Source organism: Tursiops truncatus, chromosome 3 (assembly GCF_011762595.2).
Source record: "Tursiops truncatus isolate mTurTru1 chromosome 3, mTurTru1.mat.Y, whole genome shotgun sequence".
In the NCBI taxonomy this organism is placed as follows: Eukaryota; Metazoa; Chordata; class Mammalia; order Artiodactyla; family Delphinidae; genus Tursiops; species Tursiops truncatus.
In genome coordinates this window covers 150,700,532-150,723,894 of record NC_047036.1, presented here as the reverse complement: position 1 = coordinate 150,723,894, position 23,363 = coordinate 150,700,532, and the positions used below count along the sequence as shown (strand labels likewise).

At 44.1% G+C, this 23,363-nt stretch overlaps 2 pseudogenes; one reads left to right on the top strand and one right to left on the bottom strand.

Annotated features, from left to right (window-relative positions):
* Window positions 1-3,024: 3,024 nt before the first annotated feature.
* On the top strand, window positions 3,025-3,130 carry LOC117312044 (U2 spliceosomal RNA; annotated as a pseudogene).
* Window positions 3,131-19,215: 16,085 nt separating this feature from the next.
* LOC117311664 (UDP-N-acetylglucosamine--peptide N-acetylglucosaminyltransferase 110 kDa subunit pseudogene) lies at window positions 19,216-22,362 on the bottom strand (annotated as a pseudogene).
* Between the last annotated feature and the right edge of the window lie 1,001 nt (window positions 22,363-23,363).

The following is a 23,363-nucleotide window of genomic DNA, read 5'->3' as shown; positions in this document are numbered from 1 at the left end:
TGCTGGGGTGACACCTGAAGTGGTGGCCAGGGCTGGCTGAGAGGGCCATACTTACCATATGACCCAAAAACCCACTCCTAGGCAATTAACCAAGAGAAAAACTTTTCACAAAACACATATGTGAATGTTTTAGCTATCTTGTCCACAATTCCTAAATATAGGACTATTGAGGTTATCCAATTTTCTTGAGTTTGTCATTTTTTAATTGTTCTTGGAATAACACTATGTATACGTATTGTTTCACAGTCTAGAGTTAATATTTTACCAATTAAATAAAATTCAGAAGGCTTACATCCATATAGATTCTTTTACCTTCCACTCTTTGTTATAGCTGTCATATGTGTCACATTTATATGACGTCAACGCCACCCTCTGAGACTGTGGTATCCTTTTTTCATACATATACAGGGAATTGCCTGGCGGTCCAGTGGTTAGGACTCAGCACTTTCACTGCTGGGGCCCCGGGTTCAGTCCCTGGTAGGGGAACTAAGACTCCTTAAACTTAACCCCACTCTGGGGCAATGTCCCAGCCAGGCAGAAACTGCAGGTGGAGCTGGCGACCTTGAAGAGTTTGGCTATACTTCCAGCTCAGCCCAAAGCCCAAGGATGATTCTGGACTTTCATTCTGACTCGTGCATTTCAGATCTTTCTGGGTTTGGACCTGGTATATACGTCCCTCCCAGCCTGCCCTGCCTGCCCCTTCAGTTGTCACCCCAAGCAGGATCTGGTTGGCTTGGGCACTTCTGGGGGTTTCTTTTTGTTTGTTTTTGGTTTTTTTTTTTTGCACTTCTGTTCTTAGCGGCTCTCTCCTCCAATGTTACCAGGTGGGAGGGCAGGCGGACGCACAGGCGCTGATGCCAAATCTGCCACCTCGGGCGGCGGCTGCTGAGCCAGGTACCCTGCTCTCCAGCTTTCCTGCTCTGGTGGCCGGGGACCCATCCTGTACAGTTAGAGCCGGCCGGGGGAGAAGGGGCAGCTGCCCTGCCAAGAAGCTCATCACCCTCAAGGCAAACACCTCCAGCCCTCAGACCCCCGGGGAGATTCAGAAGCGCTAGACGGTCCAGGGGCGCGCATCCTCACCTGTGCGCCCCAGGGCCTGACGTGTACTCTGCGCATGCGCCACCCCTCCCTAAACTTTTGCGCCCCGCCAACGCACGCCCATTGTTCGCTCACATTTCCAGAGCTGCATCCCAGCAACAGGCCAAAGAGAGCGCACTCCGCTTTTGGCCGACTTGGCAGCTGAAAGAGAGTGCTCGGAGCCCAGCTCTCTATCCAAGCACCGACCTCACCCAAGTTCTCTAGGGTCAGGTAGGCCCTGCCCCTCACCCCCGCCCCGGGCACTGGGGGACCAGCACCTGCCAGGAGGGTTCGGCTGCCCCCAGCCCGCTCCCCGCGCCCACCGACTTCCCATGGTTGCCCCGGGTAAACCAGCTGTCTATGGCCGGCTATCCACTCGCAGGCCAGCCCACAAGTGTCCAGTGACTCTGCATCTGCGCTTTGCCACAGAGTCTCTGAGACCCCATTCTACCGTTCCGCAGACCCTGCGCTCCTTTCTGGGGGTCCTTATCTCCATCTGCAGGCGAGGCCATCGGAAGAAGGCAGTGATGGGTGCTCGCACCTCCACGACGTCCCGCAGCTCAGTGTCCGCAGTGGACACAGTCACTGTCAGTGTGGCACGGGGTCAGCCAGTGCCGGCCACGACACCCAGCTGTGTCCTGAACTACAGCACAGAGAAGACGGTGTTGAGGGCCCTGGGAGAGAGCGGGCAAGGGATGGCCAAGCAGGAGGAAGTCCCCACAGTCACAGGGAGGAACGAAGACCAGAGAAGCGGCCCCGATGACACCGGGGGCGCACGATCTGCATTTAGGCCCCTGGGGGACTCTTTCTTCGTGCCCAGGCCTGGACCTCTGCAGAGAGACCTCCACGCCAAGAGGGCAGAAGACAGATCCACCAGGAGACCGCAGACCACTTGTATGAGCTCCTGCCCCCAAAGAAACGCCATCACGAACGCATATGTCTCCAACCGAGGTTTCCTACCAGTGAAGAGAAGGAGGAGTCCCGCCATACCGGAAGGGCTGCTCCAAAAGTCTGCAAAGAAAGGGAGCAAGGAGGGCCCTCCGTCGCCCTCTGCAGCTCTGGTGGTTTCCCATAGGAAAAGCCAGCCTGACCAAGATGTAGAGGCAACAAGAGGGCAGAAAGGGCCCTGGAGGAACGGCTCCCGCACATCTGACAGTCCCAGGCCCCGAAAACGCAGGATTCCTCTGCTGCCGCCCCGGCAAGGGGAGTCTCTGAGGCTGCCCCCAGGCCCTGAGCTGGGTTTCCCTATCGCCACTGAAGACCTAGACTCCGAGAAGGAAGCAGCGTTCCGGCGCATCAGCAGTGAGCTGCAGGGTGAGACCTAGGCCACTGGGGGCCTGGGTACCATGCAGCCTTCCTGTCCCTTTTTGCTGCCTGCCACAGGGGCTGCTTCTCCGCAGAAAATGTTTCATAGTTATTTCTATTTTAATATGATCATGGTACATTAAAATGTATTAGTGCTTGCCTGTGAACACTAAGGTCACTTGTAATTTTCTATATTGTTCTATATTTTTGTGACTAAAGGCATTACTTGGGGGAATTAAAAGAATATCTTGAAGCGATTTTGGCTTTTGATCTGCCACTAATTGCTATTTAACCTTAATTCAGGGGTCGGATTCTTTGACCCAAGGAAACAGAATAGTATAAAAAGAAAGAATGTGAGTGTCAGATGGTGGCAGTGATTACGTATAGCAAGAGACGCCTTTGCAAAAGTTACTGTTGGTCCCAGAAGACTCTCACTTAGCTGTGTGACCCTGGGCAAGTCACTTCACCTAAATCTCTGAATTATAGGGCTGTGCTGATGATTTAAAAGTGACTGAGCACGGTGGACACTCGGAAATCCTGGGTTCTCAATAAAGCCACTGCCCTGCTCTTTGGTCCTTTGGAATTACTAGATTAGTAAAATTTATACTTGACAGTAATTTTAGCTTAAAGTTTATTTTGTCTATTTCATCTCAGCCTTTCGGCTAAGATCAAGTGTAGTATCTGTTCTTGTCAATTTAAATAGCAAGAGAAAAGAAAGGAAAATAACGGGCATGCCCCCACACTCTTCAGACAATAGGAGCCTCTTAACCTGTTCCTTTGTCCAGAGACACAGGCCATTTCTCAGTGAAGGCCTCTGCCATCACTGAGGTTGCAGGGGAGATGTGGTAACTGGGGAGAAAAAGACCAATGGGGATGACCCCCTCACTCCTCAACATCCAAGCCCCCCACTTTCTCACTTGTCTGGCTAGAAATAAAAGGTTGATCCCATGGTTTTAACTTTCAGCTGTTGCTGGACTTTGCGTGCCTTGCCTAAGCTGGGAGACAGAGGCAGGAAAAAAACCCCACCATAATCACCCTGTTATGGGCTGTTATTCAACTTTGGACTTCCAGGCCCCATCTGCCTGTTAGCGTTCACTTCTTAGAGTTTCAAGTGCATGCTGTTTGTCCTCTATCTTGCCCCACGCGGCTCTCAAGCCTTCGTAATATGACCACATTTCTCGTGCCACATGTAAACATTCTAACACTTTGCAGATACTGAATTAAAAATCTATTATTTACATTGACTTCACCATTTTCATTTTCCTGGTGTGTTCATTAGAAAATTCAAAATTACATATGTGCCTGGCATTATGTATTTTTTGGTGAGCAGTGATCCAGAGGATGGAAATGTATGCCTCCTTCGACTCCTTAAACTTAACCTCACTCTGGGGCAATGTCCCAGCCAGGCAGAAACTGCAGTGTGTCTTGGAGAAGGTCTTTTGCATTGAGATAGTAGGATGCTCTTTTAGCTTCAAGAACTTGGATGTTGTTGAGTTTAACCTGGTATAAGTTCAAATTAGAGTGTTTTAATTTTAGGATGTTAAAGGTAATCCCCATGTTAAACACAAAGAAAATAGCTATAGAATAGTCCCAAAAGGAAGTGAGAAAGTAATTTAAATATTTTATTGTAAGAAATCAGCTAAACACACACAACGAAAGATAGGAATGCAGGAAATGAGGGGCAAAAAAGCTTTGGGCAGATGGAAAAGAAACAGCACAATAGCAGAAATAAGTCTTTTTTTTGTCAGCAATTACTTTAAATGTAAATGCATTAAACTCTCCAATCAAAATACAGAGATTGGCGGAATAGGTAAAAACATATGACCCAACTATATGCTGTCTACAAGAGACTTACTTGAGATCAAAAGAATCAAGCAGGTTGAAAGTTAAAGGATAGAAAAGGGAATTCCAAACTCAGTGAGAAAACTCAAATAGTAATCAAGAGAGCAGGAGTGTCTATACCAATATCAGACAAAATAGGCTTTGAATTTAAAATGGATCAAAGAGTTAAATATAAGAGCTAAACTATACAAATTTCTGAAGAAAAAAAGGGATAAATCTTCATAGTCTTGGATTTGGCAATGAACCCTTAAATATGATAGCAAAAGCACAGGCAACAAAAGGAAAAAGAAATTGGACTTTATCAAAATTAAAATCCTTTGTGTTTCAAAGAACACCAACAAGAAAGACATAATACAACCTTCAGAATGAAGGAAAATGTTTGCAAGTCATATATCTGATAAAGCCTAGTATTCAGAATATGTAAAGAACACTGGCAACTCAACAATAAAATGTCAAATAACCAAATTTTAAAAATGAGAAAAAGAATCTGCATAGATACTGCTCCAAAGAAGACACAAATTGCCAATAAGCACATGAAAACATGTCCAAAATTATTAGTCAAAATTATGCAAACTGAAACCACAGTGAGATACCACTTCATACCCACTATTGTGCCATATAATTTTTTTAAAAACAAGGGTTGGCAATGATGTGGGGAAATTGGCACTTTCAAGCATCGCTGGTGCAAATATGAAGAAGAAAATAGTTTGGCCGTTCCTCAAAAAGTTCAACACAGAGATACAGTATGGCCCAGGAACTCCACTCCCAGGTATATGTCCAGGAGAAATAAAAAACATATGTTCACACAAAAACTTGTACATGAGTGTTATATTGTCATATCATTATTCATAATAGCCAAAAAGTGGAAACAACCCAACTATTCGCCAACTGAGGAATGGAAAACTAAAATGTGTTATATCCATACAATGACTATTATTCAGCCATTAAAAGGGTGAAGGACAGATACATGCTACAACCTGGATGCACCTTGAATACATTTTGCTTACTGCAAAAGTCAGACACAGAAGTCCGCACATTGTGTGGTTCTATTCATATGAAAGGTCCAGCATAGGAAAATCAATAGAGACAGAAAGACCCAGGGCTGGGGTGAAAGGGGAGGACAGAATGAGAATGACTGATACTAGGTATGCGGTTTCTCTTGGGGATGATGAAAATATACTGGAATTAGAGATGTTGATTGCAAAACCTGAGTACACTAAAAGCAGCTGAATCACACAGTTAAAAAAAAATGTGAATTGATGGAATGTGAATTATATTTCAATCAAAGGATAATATGACAACATTTTTATAGTCATTACTCTTGATCAGTTTCAGGATGGAATTCTCACAGTGACTTCAATGGAGTGGCTTGTATGGGATGATATTTGAGGCTCAACGCTTTGGGACCAGATGTTCATTTTGAGCTGTTGAATGACGGTGAGGGCCAGCCAGTATATTTTCTTCACGGAGGATCAATCCCCATATGTATCCTTGGTTTGAATCCTTGTCTTTTTCTCTTCATATTCCTGAAACAAGTTCCTAGGAAATACAGTCACAATAGTGAGAGGTGTTGACATCTTCCTGGCAAAAGTCTTAACTTATTCAGAGGTCAAACTTCAGAGCTCCTTATTACTAGCTGCCCGGGGAGTCCCCTGAATCAAAGTAGGGCTTATGAAGATGGATCTTGCATTTTAGCGTGCACTTAAAATACCCAACAGGCTGATCACATGGGGAAAATAACTTTATTTACCTGAGACAAGTACAAAGTCAGCACAACACAATGAGGGAGAGTATGGGTGCTGGTGCCTGATGGCCTGAAATCAAATCCTATTTGAACGCCACGTGTACCTGGGAAGGTTAGTAACTTAGCTCTTCTGTTTCTCAGTTCCCTGGCCAGTGATATGGAAATATTAGTAGGACCTGCTTATTCGTATTATGTTCTGAGGCTAAAAATTAGTAAATACAAAGCCTGAAGAAAAATGATGGGTACTTACTTCATAAGTGCTACCTACATAAATGTTCAAGTATTAAATGCCTGGAAGAATAAGTAGGTCGTCTCCAGAAAGGGCACCTAGGAGGCTACAAACAGGAGGATAGAGCCTACTTTTTCACATTGATGACATGAGTAAGAAGTTATAGAGCTCATGGAAAGAATATTATTTCTTGTGATGCACTGTGGGGTGGGCAGAGTAGGGGCTGTGACCCATATTTTATGGTTCAGGGCACTGAAATTTAGACAGATTGAGTAACTTGCCCAGAGTCACAACACTGATGAGTGATGGGTCTGAGGCAGGGGAGGGATAGAGATTCCTGAACACATGGACATGAGATCATGCCCTGGATACACAAACCAAGAGCTCTCCTCGCTCCCTTTCCCACATCCTCCTGCCCCAAGGATGCTGCAGGGAGACAGCTGGTACTCGGAGGAGGTGCCTGGCCCAAGAGAATGGCTCAAATCTGGACCTACCTCCTGGCTCTACGTTTCAATCCCTGACCCCAAATACAATGTCTTTCCCCCAAATGCAGACCCCCTGATGGACCGGGGTATCCAAATATGTGTGCATCTTCCCTCCCTTCCCCCTCAGCACTTGATTCTAGCAGCTGATTTGCAGTGAGACTTCCTGGTGGTCAAGTGACCACCCTGAATGACCAGTAGTCTACTTGACTCCCTAACTGACTCAAAACCCAGGACATTCCAAACCAACTGCCCACATGACAGTTGCACAGAGAATTAGCATCATCTTCAACTGATCAAACCTGGATGATGAGCAGTTAATATTCATTAGCTGGGAACAGGGTCTACTGGGCTGGTGTTTTGGTGGCTTAACAGATGAGGTTTACAGGCCCCCAGGGTCTCACTGACTAGAAACTGACCAATCGTCTGAGCAGCTTGGACTAAGGCCTGCCTAAGAGCGGGCAGTGGCTGCACCGGCTCTGAGTGGGCACCTTCCTTGCCCAATCCTCCCTCAGCCAGATCCAGGCTCTGCTGTACAAACTACAGCCATTGCTCCTGAATCTACTTGCTGGTATTATTTCCACAGTACCTTCAATGGAGTGGTTAGTGGGGGTGCTATTTGTGTCCCTACCCTGTTGTTTGGCCAGATGCTGATTCTAATGTGCCTGAACCACCGCTGCGGATGGCCAGGAGATTATCTTGACCGCAGATGATATTCTTGTGCATCCTGTGTTTGACTCCTTTATAATCTTCCTTTTCTTCTTGGTACCCGAGTCATGATCCAGGAAACCACAACAAAAACTGAGAGAACTATTGATATGTTGCTGGGAGAAGACCATGCAGAGGTGTCAATTCATTCCCAGGTCACACGTCTGTTCTCTTTGTTCACCAGCCTCCTAGGGGAGTCTAGGGGAGTCAAGTGAATCGAAGCTGGGCTGAGAAGAGGGTGTTGCAATGTGGTGTGCACTTAAAATAGCCAGCAGCCTGACTGCACGGGGACATGACTTTATTTAGTGAGATAATACAGAAAGGGAGCACAGCACAGTGACCGACAGAGTGGGGGCTGGTGCCTGATGGTCTGGATTCAAATCATACCAGAAGCCACATGAACCTGGGAAAGTTATGCAGACTCTCTGTCCTCAGTTCCTTGTTCTGTGATAATGGAAATGTCAATAGGGCCCACTTATTAGTATTACATGATGAAGCTTAATACAGCAAATCAGGTAGACCCTGATGAAAAATGATGGTTACTTCATAAGTGCTACCTAAGTGTACAAATATTAAATGTCTGGAAGAATAAGCAAGAAATGTGGTAGTGCTGCCTCCAGAGAGGGGACCTGGATGCCACAGGGCAGGGGAGTGGGGAAGGTTATGGGTGTGATGCTTTAGAGCTTGTGAAGAATATCTGTCATCATCTCCTGTGATCCCCACATCAGCCCCGTGGGGAACTCATGGCAGGTGCTGTGAACCATATTTTATGGTACATGGCACGAAAATGTTGAGATTTTAAGTGACTTTCCCGGAGTCGCAAAGCTGATGACAGATGGATGTGGGACAGGAATGTAGTTGGTTCCCTGGGAGAGAAATCCCTCAACCCATGAATCCTCTAGATGGTGCTCTGGACCCCTGAGCCCAGGGCTCCCCTCCCTCCATCCCCCCAATCCTCCTGCCTGCCCCATGGTTGCTCCAAGGACAGGAGGGGTCTGAGCCAACAGGAGGGCCCATGCCTGACCTGCTGCCCCCCTTACATGTTGATCCCTGACCCCACAGCTCTTAAATATCCCTGAAAGAAGGTCCCTTGAAGGATCAGAGGGTCCCATCTACGTCCCTCCTCCCTCAGCGTCTTCACACACTGGGTGAGCCTCCTGGTGGTCTGACCAGTGGTCGGCTTGTCTTCACGTGGCTCAGAGCTCTGGTCTCTCCAAGCCAGTTGCCCACATGGCACGTCTCCAACAAATTAGCTTGGTCTTCAACAACCAGCCCTGGATGCACAGGTAGTGCTGATTAATGAGGACAGTGGCCTGCTGGGCTGTGCTTGGTGGTTTAGTGGGTAAAGCTGGCGTGACCCACTGTCGCCTATTGATGTGAGCAACTGTCTGAGTAGCCTGGGCTACGGCCTGGCTGGGGAGGGGCCGTGGCTGCACTGGCTCTGAGGGCGCACCTTCCCTGCTCATCCTTCCTCATCAAAAACCAGCCCCTACAAACTCCTCATCCATCCCTAGACCCTGCAGTGGCACAGGAGAGAGGCCCATGCCCTTCTAGAGGGACCCCTCCATAGCCACAGCCTAGAGACCCCATCCCAGGACTGTCTCTGAGGATGACCCAGGCCCTCCTAATCTCTGTCACCAAACGTTCATTCCACTAACCCGATGGCATTGTCCCTTCTCTCCACGTTCCCAGGCAGCGCCCAAACACCCAGTGATCCTGTTCACATCAACCACTGGAAATACCACCACGAAATCCCAGTTTCCTTCCTTTCTGAAAAACTCTAGATTTAGACTGCTAATATTTGCTTTTGGATTTTGACATCGACATTCAGAAGTCTTTAGCCTGTAATTTCTCCTGTCCTGTAATATCTGCTGCGGGTATGACATCAGTATTCTCCTGGTCCGATGAAAGCAGTGTGGGTGTGTTCCCTCTGTATCTGTTCTCTGGAAGAGTGTGTAGGAGACGGGCATCGTTTCTGTCTTAAATGTTTGGTAGAAATCAGAGGAAGCCACCTGGCCCTGAAGTTTGTTTTGTGGGGAAATTTTTTTGGCATCTCCTTCTAATTGAAGTTTCCTTGGTGTATTGTACAGGGCACAGATCTTAAGCGTAGAGCTTTATGGTTTCTTGTAAATATAAACACATCTGTTACCAACACCCAGTTCAATATACAGGACGTCCGCAGCACCCTGGCTGCCCCCTGTAGAAGGGGAGAAGAATAAGTGCTAACTTATTCGGTTATAAGAATGAAATCAGTTACTCCACGTATATTCCAAGTGCAGTGATTTACACACAAATAACTCAAAATGAGTGTGGCAGCACAATCAGAAAGTAGTGGAGGGTGCTGGAGGGCTGGGAGAATCCAGTCCCTTTGGGATTTCCGCTGTGGAGGTCGGGCCAGAGTAAGGAAGCTGAGAGGAGCTTCTCAGAAGCATCTGGGCTTTTACAGAGGGAAAAACTACTGCTCCCCAGAGTGGAGCGCCCATTGTAATTCACTGAGCCCTCCCTTTGCGGAGGGTGCTTTTCTATACTTGTGTGTTATCTTACATAAAAATGTTTAAAAAAAAAAAGATCAATTTGCTTGATGTAACAGCCTTTCACTGTTAAAAGTAAGACCTATATCTAAAATTTATGCTAAATCTGTACAGCTCCGACAGGAAGTAACCGGCACTCACTAGCTGACTCAGGAGCGGAGGGGGAGCAGAGAGGCGGCCCTCCTTCCTTGGCCTCGTGTCTCATTTAAGCTGCCAGACGCTGCGCAGGCTCCATCCCCTTTGAGTCTCAGGCTGAGGCCTCCAGGTCACAGTCCTCACAGGTGTCAGACCAGAACCTGCCACACAAAGGCAGGGACTGGAGTCAGTGGGGAGGTGGGCTTCCTGGGGTCGGTGTGTGGGACCCAGGGCGCTACTCAGACCCTGCAAGTCACTTTGGGCCCTGACATCCCCCAGGGCTCACATCCCCAGGGCACTGGGGCCTGTTTGCTGCTCTTTGCCAAGTGTGTTCTGGTAGCAGAGAGACCTGTCCTACAGGGGCGATTTAACCTGGGCATTTGGCCGGGCGGTGTTCAAGTGACTGGTCCCCTGAACAGTGAAAGTGATGCAGAGGAAAGGGGAGGCTCTGGGGCTCCAGGGTGAAAAGTGTGGGTCCCTCCCACCTGGGCGCTGTGAGGAGTGGGAGGTCTGATGACACAGGTGGGAGTAGTGACCCTGTCCCTCCAGCCCACACGCAACATGGCCCATCATGAGACCAGCACAGTGGAAGTGGGCAGAGAACCGCAATGTTCCCTTTTCCCCTAAGAATCATTTTTCTTTCTTTAACACCCCAGCCAAACTTGCCTGTGCTTTTTAATTTAAAAATATCCTGATGCTGTGGTCATAGAATCATAAATTCTATAGCTTTGCTGTATCCCAACATGAAAAGTTTGTAGAAGACACTGCTTTTCAGCGTGTAATAAAACCAGATGTATTTGTTATCTAATTTTAAGGTCATAATTAACTTGGAATCCTGGCCCTTTAACTCATCCTAAATTAGCATTGCTTTGAATTGCCTTCATTTTGTGTGTGTGTTGTATTCAATTTTTACACATCTATGGAAAATCTATAGAACCTCAGGTTGAGAAATGGTGCCATGAGGTGACCCAGGCCCTTCAGTGGGGCTCCACAGAGGCTGAGGGGTCCCCAGGGGGTGGGCAAATCCCAGCCAGGTGTGGATCCTGCAGTGTCCCCTACCGGATGCCAGGGCTACCGCGTGCCCACAGGGATGCAGCAGCGCTGGGCCAGGTGAGCTGTCTGCTTGCGTGAGAAGAAGCCCCGGTGCCTCTGTCCTCCTCACCCTTTCCCCAGGACGCCTGAACTGGGGGGTACCAGGGCCACTTCAGATATCTCACCACACCTGGTGATTAACTGGGGATGTTGCCTGCTGACCTCGGCGGGTTGGGAGGGCAAGGCAGGGTCCTGCAGAGGGAGATGTGGAACCTCACCAGGGACACTCTTTACAAAGAGTGAACAACACCTCCAGGAGTGATGTATGTGGTGACCCCACAGACGCCTTCGGCCCCCCATCTAAACATAAGAGCCTGGCATCTTCAGGGGTTCTGTGGAACAGGGACCGTTCCCTGGCGAGATGCACTCAGGTCATCCTCCAGTTGCCTGCGCAGATTACCACCATTCTCTTCTCTCCACCTTTTTGTTCACATGCAGTGGTGACCACCTCCGTGCTCTTCTCTGGCTTTTGGGTTTTCCTGAAGCGCAAAAAAAAAAAAAAAAAAAAAAGTCAGGGATGGCAAGGGAAGCACATACACTTATTTGCCTTCTGCTCTTCCTCCTACCCTCTCCACGCTCACATTTCCTCTTCTTGTTCTTCCTCATCCTTTTACTTCATCCCTTCTCTTGAATCCAGGACAAGAGAATTTCTTTTCTTTTTTTAATTGGATGAGTCAGTCTTCTTTTCCTTATTTATTTATTTTTAACGTCCTTATTGGAGTATAATTGCTTTACAATGGTGTGTTAGTTTCTGCTATATAACAAAGTGAATCAGCTATACATATACATACATCCCCATAACCCCTCCCTCTTTTGTCTCCCTCCCACCCTCCCTATCCCACCCATCCAGGTGGTCACAAAGCACCAAGCTGATCTCCCTGTGCTAAGCGGCTTCTTCCCACTAGCTAGCTATTTCATGTTTGGTAGTGTATATGTGTCCATGCCACTCTCTCACTTTGTCACAGCTTAACCTTCTCCCTCCCCATATCCTCAAACCCATACCGTTTTTATGCTAAGTTATATTCTACATGTACCTGGAAAAATGTTAAAAAGATTTTTAAAGAACTGCGCATCTATTTTTGAAGCTGATTTGGCTGTTCAAGGCTTGCTAGCACTTTATCCATCTCAGTGCTATTTCACTTAGTAAACAAATGCAGTTGCCATAATTGCTGCATATGTGTCTGTGTTCCCTTCTAGGTTATATGTTTTTGAAGTTAGAAACTATATTTATATCACAGCCCCTATGTATAGCACAATATCCATTGCTAATTCAGATTGTGCTTTAAGATACGAGAGAAAATTTAACACGTTTATTATAGTCATAAACATCTAGCAAACCAACCAGAAAATAAAAACGAATTTTCAATTGGTTGGCCAAGAACAAAAAAGAGAGGAATACCTAGTGCAAATCATATCTCTAATAACTACTGTTGGATTTAGAGCACACACATGCTAAACTTATTTTAAAATATCTTCTCATCAAAGATTTGAGGTTGGACCTGAAAAAATTATATCAGAAGTGAAAATAATTATGTGGTCTGACCAGCGTGGATCACACAAAGTAAGTGTATACTATGTATAAAGTAGATAAACTACGAGGTCCTGCTGTATAGCACAGGCAACTATATTCAATACCTTGTAATAACCTATAAAGGAAACGGATCTGAAAAAGAAATATATATATCTGAATCTCTTGGCTGTACACCTGAAACACAACATTGTCAATCAACTACACTTCAAGTAAAACAAAACAAAACAAAACAAAACAAAGTAAGTGTAAAGGGAAGTATAGTTTTATAAATTCACCTCTGATATCCCATGGACCAACTGAAAGACAACAGAAACTACAACTTTCTAGGAGACAGGACATGGCCAGCAAACAAGGCCATTACCCTCGGTAACGGTCATACCTGCCAAAAAATATACAGACTAGCCTGCATTCATGAATACATAGGAATTCTTCATTTATCTGGCATTGTTAGGCAATGAGGTATTGTATGTTAGGAGAAGTTTTTTTAAATGACAAATTGAAGAGGAGTTATTTTAACCTTCACTAGGTAATTTTTTTCTAAAATTAAGAAATGTATCCACTGGTGTATCTAATGTTTCCCGTGATAACTCGGGGTCATCAGTTCAATCAACGTTTGCATGAATAATGCAAATGGAAACAAGGCAGGCATGCTTACTGAAACTGAAAATGACATGGCACTGGCTGGAATAACTGATGAGAGAGCAAGAAAAAAGCAAAAATGAAAACAAACCGTGATCAAGAAACAATCAGTCAAGTTCTGACTTTCTGTACTTAGTTTCAAAAAGAGATACCACAAATCCCAGCGAGAGACTCCAGCATCATTAGCTGTCTTTCTCCTTTGTTTCCACCTTCCTTTCCTTTTCCTTCTATCCTAGATTGTTCCAGGCAGTGCTTATAGCTGCTTGCAAGACAAATTCTAATACTTGCTTTCTCTCACACAAACTTCACAATATGTCCATGTGATAAATAGTGTGGAGGTAAAAGACAATTCATCACAGGCACATCGCCTATGAAAATAAAATTAGAAACTAGCTTCTAAACATGCAGAGAGAAGGGCGTGGTGTCAGGCACTAATTTCCTTGCGAATTCCTCTCCATTTCTAATGACGTTCTTCTTTACCAAGATCCCTTTTTATTGGTGTCCTGTTCCAGACTGCTCCACTCCACCCATCCTCATCCTGTAAAATACATTCGCACTCTTTTGTGACCCTACTTATTTGCCCATTAAAGAATCAATCATAGAACTGTCGGAATTAAATACAGAGTGAAATTAAAATACTGGAGTCACTTGGAGGGTTTAAGCAGCTCCACCAGAAAATACTGGGCATGGATTTAAAAGAGGCTGCGTGGGACTTGCTCTTGTCCATGTTCTTTCTCAAGAAGTATCTGAAATAAGCCTAAATTCAGAGTTAATCAGACTGGCCTGCTTTCTCAGGTGGACTGGAACTCATTGCTCTTTCCCCTCAACTTCCTGATGTCAGTGGCACTTTCCGGAGATGAGGTGGACTTCTCTGCCTACTGCAGAAGCTCAGTTCCCCCAGGAACCACTCCCCATCTGAATCCCACACTGGAGGCCAGATGCCAGCCTTCCCAGAACATTCGTGGTCTCATTTCAGTTTTTGACCTGCTCAGATTGAGTCCCTGTAGACTCTTTCTCAGCTTGAAACCTGATCTTCCACCCCTTTCCCTGACCTCGATGGTTACCTGCCTATTTTAGGCCTCGGGTGCTTTAGCTATAAAATGATATAGTTGCCCTTAATTCTAAAGTCTTCTTTCTAAAGCTCTACAATGTGGTGGCTCCTTGAAAATGTTTCTCTTTGCTGGTTTTAATTTTGTAGAGAATTAAAACCCCAGCCACTCTAAAAGATAGTAAGTTGCATTGGATAAGGAAAGTGTGCTCTTGTAGTTAGATTTAGAGGGATGGAAGACGACTTAGTATGTTTTAAGATACTCATGATCGATTCTCCTGAGAGTCGAGGGAAGAGAGTTAATAAAATACCAAACGATTGTGACAAATTAAGTTCACCAAGATGTAGATGATTAGTTACTACTTGAATAAGCCACACAAATCCAATTCAAGTTGTCCTTTATTTTTCTAAGAAGGATCCCAGTGAACTGAGTCCCATGTTCAGTGACTCCACGTTCAATGGCTTAGTCTTTAAAAACTGTTATGTTGCTGGAAGAAATATTGCCCATCAGTCCTAATTGATGTCTACCTATCACGCACATTTGAAATAAATTTATTACTTTGACTGATCTCAGTGTAATACATTCCAAAGGGGCAACGAGCACATGAAAATTTATGAAGTCTCCATCTTCTACACTGAAGTGTGCAATAAATTACGTATTATTTGGCGGTGAAATTCACAAGCCATAGAAACCACGCCATTAGCAATGTATACAGTGGTAAAGAGCAGGTAATGAGAATGATATAAAACAAAACAGACTGTGTATGTTGGCACTGCTGCCAATAAAGCAATTATTAAATGCATTCATATGCATCTACGCTAGGTAAGCTCTTTGAGGGCAATTGCTATGAATTCTACATACCTGTCAGGATACTATATATAGCCCACTTTCTATGCCCTTTATTCAAAGACGCTGAGAAAGGGTTACTCTGGGTAAATTCAGACCTTTCTCAATATAGAATTTGGTCAACATGCATTCTGAACAGCAAAATTTCACAGTATTTTCCTACACTAATTGCCACCTCAGCAAATGCAGGATTAAGTATAATGGATTATAAGAAGTTAGAAAGGAAAGAAGGAAGAAAAGAAGGAAGGTAGAAAAAAGGTGGGTATGGAGTACTTCAACATTTACGTAAAGAGTGGACCTAAAACTAACCTGAGGTTTCCCTGAGCTATTAGCATACGCTATAGAAACTTAAATGAAAAAATAAAAAAAAACCAGCAAGGGAAACTCAAAGATTCTTTGTTATTTCACTTTACTGCATACACACGTCCACCTTAAACAATCTATATGCTTATATCCAATAAGAGAGCATTGTTTTGCAAGGCTATTTGGCTTCTATCAGCATGTAAAGGTCGGACAACTCAACTTTAGCAGAGTTAGCCTTCAGGTGAATAATGGCTTCTTTCAGGTTGCGAGCATTTGAATTTTCCAGAAATGTTTCCCAAAATATGAAAACTAAAAGAAGGGTCCTAGGACAGCGTCCTTTAGAAGTTTTATAGTATCAAGGCTTTTGGAGGAAGAGAATCCTTGTCGATTATCAACACAGTGATTCCAAGCAGGTCAATTTTTGCTGAGAATATTATATAACAGAACCCACTTCACCTCCATTATACTGACAATGATCTTCCTTACTTCAACCTTGTGCTTCTTAGTAAAGTTGAAAATACTGAGCCAAGAACAGACAGTGACAATGCCAGAGACTCAGATGTACCTATAGGTGCCTTCAGACAACATCAGCTACCCAGGCTAAAGTCCTGGTTTAAAACATCCCAACATGAATGAATCTCAAAAACCATATGCTGAGCAAGTGAAGCCAGATCAGAAGGGCACCTACTGTATTATTCAACTTACATGAAATTCTAAACTGGGCAAAAGTCATCTCTAAAGATAAAAAGCAGATCCGTGGTGGCCTTGGGGTGGGAGATGGGGATACTTTTGCAAAAGCCTAGGAGGAAACTTTCTAGGGTTTTAGGATTGTTATCTATCTTTATGGGGGTGCTAGTTATACAAATGTATACATTAATTAAAAGTCACTGAACAGTTGACTAAAAATGTCTGCATTTTATTGTATGTAAATGATACCTTAATAAGGTTGATTACAAAATGAACCAAAAATAAAACAAAGCAGAAGAGAAACCTCTCAAGACCTCAAAGGAAATACACTGTTTTCTTCCAGGGTACCAGATTGGAAATGAGGCATTGGTCTGTTCTACCCTCAGATTATCCCTAGGATTATCTAGTCTATTTTAAAGCACTAGAGTCCCCTATCAGGAAAACTCACCCCATGTTTAATTACTTTGATTTCTTCTGTGCCTGTTCTCCCAACACAGTGAAGCCATTCACAGAAGAAAAACCACGTTTTTCCAACTTTGCATCATCACATATTCTTTCCAAAGCTATTATGTATGGAATAAAATTTGGCTACACTTTGTAAAAATCTAGCTATTTGAGCCTTACAAATCTTAACAGTTAACCTATTGCCTCCACTGGAATTTGGAAAAAAATTATTTTGAAAAGGAATAGCTGAGACTTGACAATTTTGTTTTTTGTGATTTTCTCTTCCCCTAAGAGAGAAGTGAGTAGGAATGAGAAACACATACATAAAGGAAAAAAAATTATCTTGCTGCCTTTGCATGGTTATAATTTATAGGAGGCCCTTTTCAACAATAATCTATTATCAGAATCAATAAAATATAATCTCCATGAAGGCCAGGCCAGGATATTTGTCTCTTTTTCAGCAGATTGCAGTACAAACCACATTCATGGATATGCTTCTTGATGATCTTTGTAATACTGTAACAGTTGACCATTTCCTCATGCCTCTTCACCTTAACTTCAACCTGGTTTTTAACTAATGACCTCACATTTCCTTCTCTAACACTTGGTTGTGGGCCTCTTTTCCAACTCCAACTCGCATTTCACTCCGGAACCAAAGGAAGACTCACACCTTCCTGCTTTTTAGTGATACCTCAAGGTCATTACCATATTGTGATCACCGTGAAGAATAGCCAGACAATTGTTATTTCAGAGCCATCTGACAGTTTGTAGCTCTAAAAATTAACTAAGGACCGCATTTGTCAAAAATATCCTAGTTTAAGATTTTGCTAATATAGCAACAGTAATTCCAAAGTCATTATGCTACAGTTGCAGATTAAATAGACTAGAGAAAGGAAGCTTGCCAGATGGTGGTTTACATTATCTACAGACTGTCTCGGCTCAAGGTTAACTTCCCTGGGAGAAAACCCATAAACCCAGAAGCATCAAAAATAACCTGCACGTGCAGAGGGGAGACAGCTTTGCTTGTCAAATTTTACATTCTTTCTGATCTCTGGGCCCTGGTGATTTATCTCCCATGGAATGGAATAAGGAGGGGAACAAGTAGGGACAGTCCCTTCGAGCAGCGGCCGCATGCCTGGCATGTCCTTACCTGCTTTCAAGGCTGACTGCTTCCCACACATATGTTGCCTTTTTTAAGCCTCAAGCCCTCGATCCTTTGCTGAAATACAATAATTTCATTCCTATGGTTTTCAATACCAAAAACTCAACCTCCAGGAGGGCTAAAGTCTAATTTGTACTCCAAACCAAGTAGCAGTGCAGTTCGCTACTACCGAGGCTGAATCCATAAAGACTTCAAGACCACGTCCAGAAGACAAGTTATTATATATAATACCCTAGAAGGTCTGAAACATAATTATCATATACATAGCTGGTCCTTCAGAGCTTTTTACCTATAACATGTTTCTTTGATGAAAGTTATTTAATGTACTGGAGATAACTGTGACTTACTGATCAAATATTTGAATACTTATACTTATCTGGGATTTCATTTCTGCTGAAAGAAAAAGGAAGAACAGGACTCACTAAAAAAAAAAAAACTTTAGAAATGAAAGTAAAAATCTTATCACACACTATGACTTTTGGAAGCAGCATAGAGGGGCAGTCAACGGTAAAACACTGGTGAAATAGGTCAACACTCTAGGCCAAAAATCCATTATTATTATCATCAGTGACAGTACCACAACTGTGCCCTTCAGAATTAATAATCACTCCTAAGGATCTTCATTTGGCACCAGATGATGCGTTTAAGAGAAACGCTCTGGGAGGTTTTGAATCAGACTTGGTTTTTTGTTAGCCAAGTTACAGGAGAATTTTTAAAGTGGGGGGAGGGGAAGAAGGAAACGGATCAGGAAAAGAATTTAAGCCATCATCTATAAACCAACAAAGCACTGATAGTTCCAAACATTATGTCAGACACTAAAATGACTGATATAGGCTCAAGTGGTTTATAAAACCTATAAAAAGACTACACCAGCAAAGTCCCCATTTATCTGTAGAGTTGAGAAACTAAAACAAGGAATATTATAGCTTAAAACCTTATCTCAAGAGAATCATATACACTTCACATGAATAAAAATACCTGAAACCAAACATTTTTAAAAGCTCCAATACCCAAAATATAAAGAAAAATATTAATTCAGAAGACTCAATCAATCCATGATAATCACAAAATGGCTGGGCAATCTCTATCTCCCTTCCACACTAACCATCCATCCCATGGAAGACCAAGGGAGATCAGACCTTCCATACTTACCTTCCAGACCTTCCAGACACCTGGCTGCTGCAAAATTCTATGGAGACTCCTTGTGGAACAGCAGTTTCCCATCTCTTGTGTCTCTCCCTATCGTGATCATGATCATGCAGGAAGCAAGTCTGGCTGTGCTATTTCTTATCATTGTCTGTCACCCATCTGCAGCATGGTATTGTACAGATAAGGAAAAAGTAGTTCCCTTTCCCCCAGAAGGTTGAGGCTCAGGTACAGGGTAATTCTCCTGTGCACACAGCCATTATTTAGGCCGACTCAGTGACTTCAACAGGCTTAATCATGTGATCAGGTTTGTTGCCAGCTGCGTAATGCTCCCACATCTGTAGATAGAGCCGCTCTAGGTCCATTGTGTATTGTTTGGTGTTGAACAGAGGGCTAGATGTTCTCTGCTTCCAGACTTTGCCACGAAGTTTCTTCAGGTATTCTAGATCAGTTCCCAGTTTCACAGCTATGTCTTCATATTCTTGTCTATTTTGAGCAATAAGCACAAGACAGCCTAAACAAGTGAGCTGGGAAGCTGCAACTCGGGAAGCAAGAGTCTCTCCTGGCATAGTCACCATGGGTGTCCCTGACCAAAGGACATCCATCCCTGTGGTGTGTCCATTACAGAGTGGAGTGTCCAAGCAGACATCAGCCAGCTGGCCTCTCCGAACATGTTCCTCTTTAGGAGCAACAGGTGAAAAAATGATACGGTTCTGGGGAAGGCCCATATTTTGTGCATAGTGTTGAATATTAGGTTCTCCTACTGCTGGAAAATGCAACAGCCACAGTACACTATTGGGAACACGCTTCAGAATATTTGCCCACATCTGCAAAGTAGATGGGTCAATTTTATATAACTGATTGAAGTTACAGTACACAATGGCATCTTCCGGTAACCCGTACTGAGAACGTGTGGTTACAATAATGGTACGGGGAACCTCCTCTCCAGTGGCAGCCTTAATGTTGATCTGGGTAGTTGCCAGTCCATTGCTAAGACTGAATCCATTAATTGTTATCTGAATTTGTCCTCTGTTAATCATTTCAATAACTGCCTCTGCAATAGTATTCATAGGAATGACAGGCATATTAAGAGCTGTATTACTGCTGTCTGCATTGTCTCCTCCATCAGGACATTTCATCCTGACAATCTGCACATTGGGGAGACTATCAAGAAATGCTTTGAGGTCGATGCCATTCAGCATAATCCGATTGTCATAAATGTGCCCATTGGACTGAAAATCGATGACTGCTTTCTTCTTCAGGTGAGGGAACATATTAGCATGATCACCAATAAAGAAAGTATGGGGCATATAAGCCAGTTTCTCAGAATACTGCTCAGCAACTTCAGCAGGTGAAGTTTCCTGATCTGTGATGATATAATCCATGAAAAGCACACCACTGGTCCCAGGGTAGCCCAGCCACATTGCCTGAATAGGAGCTGGCCTGAGAGCAAAGAGTTCATTTCGAGCACCCCTGGTATAACCATTCATATTTACAAGGATGTGTATACCATCTTGATGGATGCGATCAGCTGCTTTCCCATCGCATGGAATCTGAGAAAGATCAATGAAATGATGGGCTTCTGCCATCACCTTCGCTCGGAAGTTTGTGCCATCATCTGGGCTCAGGGCATAACAGAATACCTCAAATTTATCAGGATTGTGCATGCCTGGAATAGACTGCATAAGATGAGAAGTAGGATGATTCCCAAAGTCAGAACTCACGTATCCTACACGCAGTCGACCATCACTGAGCTTCAAGTCTTTTGGATGTTCGTACGGTGGTTTATGAAGGACACTGATCTCATCCAAGCAGAGGTTCCCGTGGCTCTCAGCAATAGCCTTCCTGAAGCCATGAGAAAGAGGATAGAGCATACTATGATGAGGCTGCACAGAAGGCAACCTATTCTACTCCAGCTGGTCAGCCACAATGCTGACCAACTTCTTCATTCGCTCATCATAGTCTGTCCAATCACAGACAATCTGCAGGCAATGAGCCAAATCACAATAAGCGTCAGGAAAATCAGGTTCAAGCTTCAGAGCAGTGCGATAAGAAGCAATTGCTTCTGGAATATTCCCTGAATACTTGTGAATGGAAGCCAGATTGCTGTGGGCATCCGCAAGTGCAGGGTTAATCTGAATGGCACGAGTATAACACTGCAAGGCTCCCTGAACATCCTGCATCTCCTTTAGAGTGTTTCCCATGTTACAGTAGGCATCAGCAAAGGTAGGACTGATTCGAACAGCCTCCTTATAATGCATCAGAGCTTCCTGCAGTTTTCCCTGCTGCTGCAATACACTTGCTAAATTTGAATGGGCAACAGCAAACTCTGGGAAGACTTCTAATGCTTTACAATACAAGCGAACTGCCTCTTCAATGTTCCCCTGGTCTCCTTTGATATTGGCTAGGTTATTCAGAGAGTCTGCATGGGTGGGACACAGCCGCAGAGCTGTATTATAACAATCTTCTGCTTCGGCAACACTGCCCTTCCCTTCCAGAGCGTTGGCTAGGTTGCAGTAAGCATCAGGGAAATGTGGTTGCAATTCAATAGCTCGCCTGTAGGTGTCTATTGCCAGATCTATCAGGCCTTGCTCATAGTATACACAAGCCAGGTTGGCATGTACCACTGCATGATTTGGGCTCAAGCTTAGGGCACAAAGGTAAGCTGCCACAGCTCTGTCAAAAATCCGTGCCTCTTGCAAGACATTTCCTAAATTGATATAAGCATCCAGAAAACTGGGGTCAAGGGTGACAGCCTTTTCAAAGTGATGAATTGCAAGCCAAATCTCCCCTTGTGCATTGAAAACACAGCCAAGATTACTCCAAGCTACTGCAAAGTTCGGTTGCGTCTCCATTGCTTTCAAATAACATGCCTTGGCTCCTTCCAAGCGACCCAGGGCTTTGAGCAGGTTCCCCAGGTCACTGCGAACACAGTACAAATCAGGATTGCACTGAAGAGCAGAGACGTAAGCTTGTACTGCCCCTTCCATGTCGCCTGCTGCTACCAAAGCGGCTGCCAGGTTAATATAACCATCGATGAAATCTGGTTTGAGATGCAATGCATGCCGGTAATGCTCAATTGCTTCCTGCAACTGCCCTCTTTCCTTGTACACATTCCCCAAATTCGAATAGGCTTCTGCCAGAAGAGGGTTCTGTTTAATTGCCAGAGTACTAAAGTGGGCAGATCTGTCCAGCCTTCGACACTGGAAGTGTAGAGATGAAAGTAATAAAAGTACTCCAGTATTGTCTGGCTCTTGTCTCCACAGCTGCATGCAGTGTTTCTCAGCTGCCTCAAAATTTCCTGCCTGATATTCTCGATGTGCCAACTCAGCTAACCCTTGGAAGGAAAGCATACGTTTCGTTGGTTCTGTGCTGTCGGCCACGTTGCCCACAGAAGACGCCATCTGGAGCTTCTGCAGAGAGTGATAAAAGGGGGTAATTGAGTCCCGCTGCCGCCACTACTGGCAAGAATGTTTCTAGAGGTAGCAAATATGAGGGCAGCAGCCGTACCACTGCTTTGGCAGGCTTAAGTGGCGGCAACAGTTACAGGCACCGAACTTTAGGAACTCTGGTTGGTCGTCTAACTGTCACGCTCTTGAAATCTTCATTCTTAACCCTGCCCTCTTCCACCATTTTTCTCCTAATCAGGGAATAAAAATTACCTATACACTTGCCTTAGAAGAAATCAAAAGTCAGTAGTCCAAACACTTTTCAAAATTTTGTTTTCTGCCTAGTTGGAAAGGAAATACATGATTGACTTTACTTCATCATTCATACAGTCAATGTGGAAAACATTAGGGCCGTGAATTTCAATACAGTAAGATCAGAAAATTTTAAATTGGCCTTCCCAAACCACTAATAAGTAACCGATGTTGTATATAATGCTAAAATCTTAGAGACTGAGTTTGATATTTTAAAAGTTCTGAAAGGATTAGTTAATTTCTCCTCATATTTCTCATGCCTCAAACCTGAGTATTACTTTTTTAAAAATAAATTTATTTATTTTTATTTATTTATTTTTATTTTGGCTGCATTGGGTCTTCAATAGTGCGTGCAGACTTTCTACAGTTGCGGCGAGCAAGGGCTACTCTTTGTTGCGGTGCCCGGGCTTCTCATCACAGAAGCTTCTATTGTTGTTCCACAACTCTATGGGTTCCTTTTTAGGTCCTATGAAGAATCCTAGAAATTAATTCATGTAATTATAGGTTTTTGCAAAATTGTCAAAAGTGAGATATTTTCACTTCCATCAGGTAAGACCAGCGTCTCTTTCTTTGCCAATTTTCCTTCTATCATATTCCACTATGTTGGATCATATTGGAATGGCCACAGGCTTTTTTGAAATCTGGCTAAGGAGATTTTCTTTTGTTCTGTGGTACGCGGACCTCTCACTGTTGTGGCCTCTCCCGTTGTG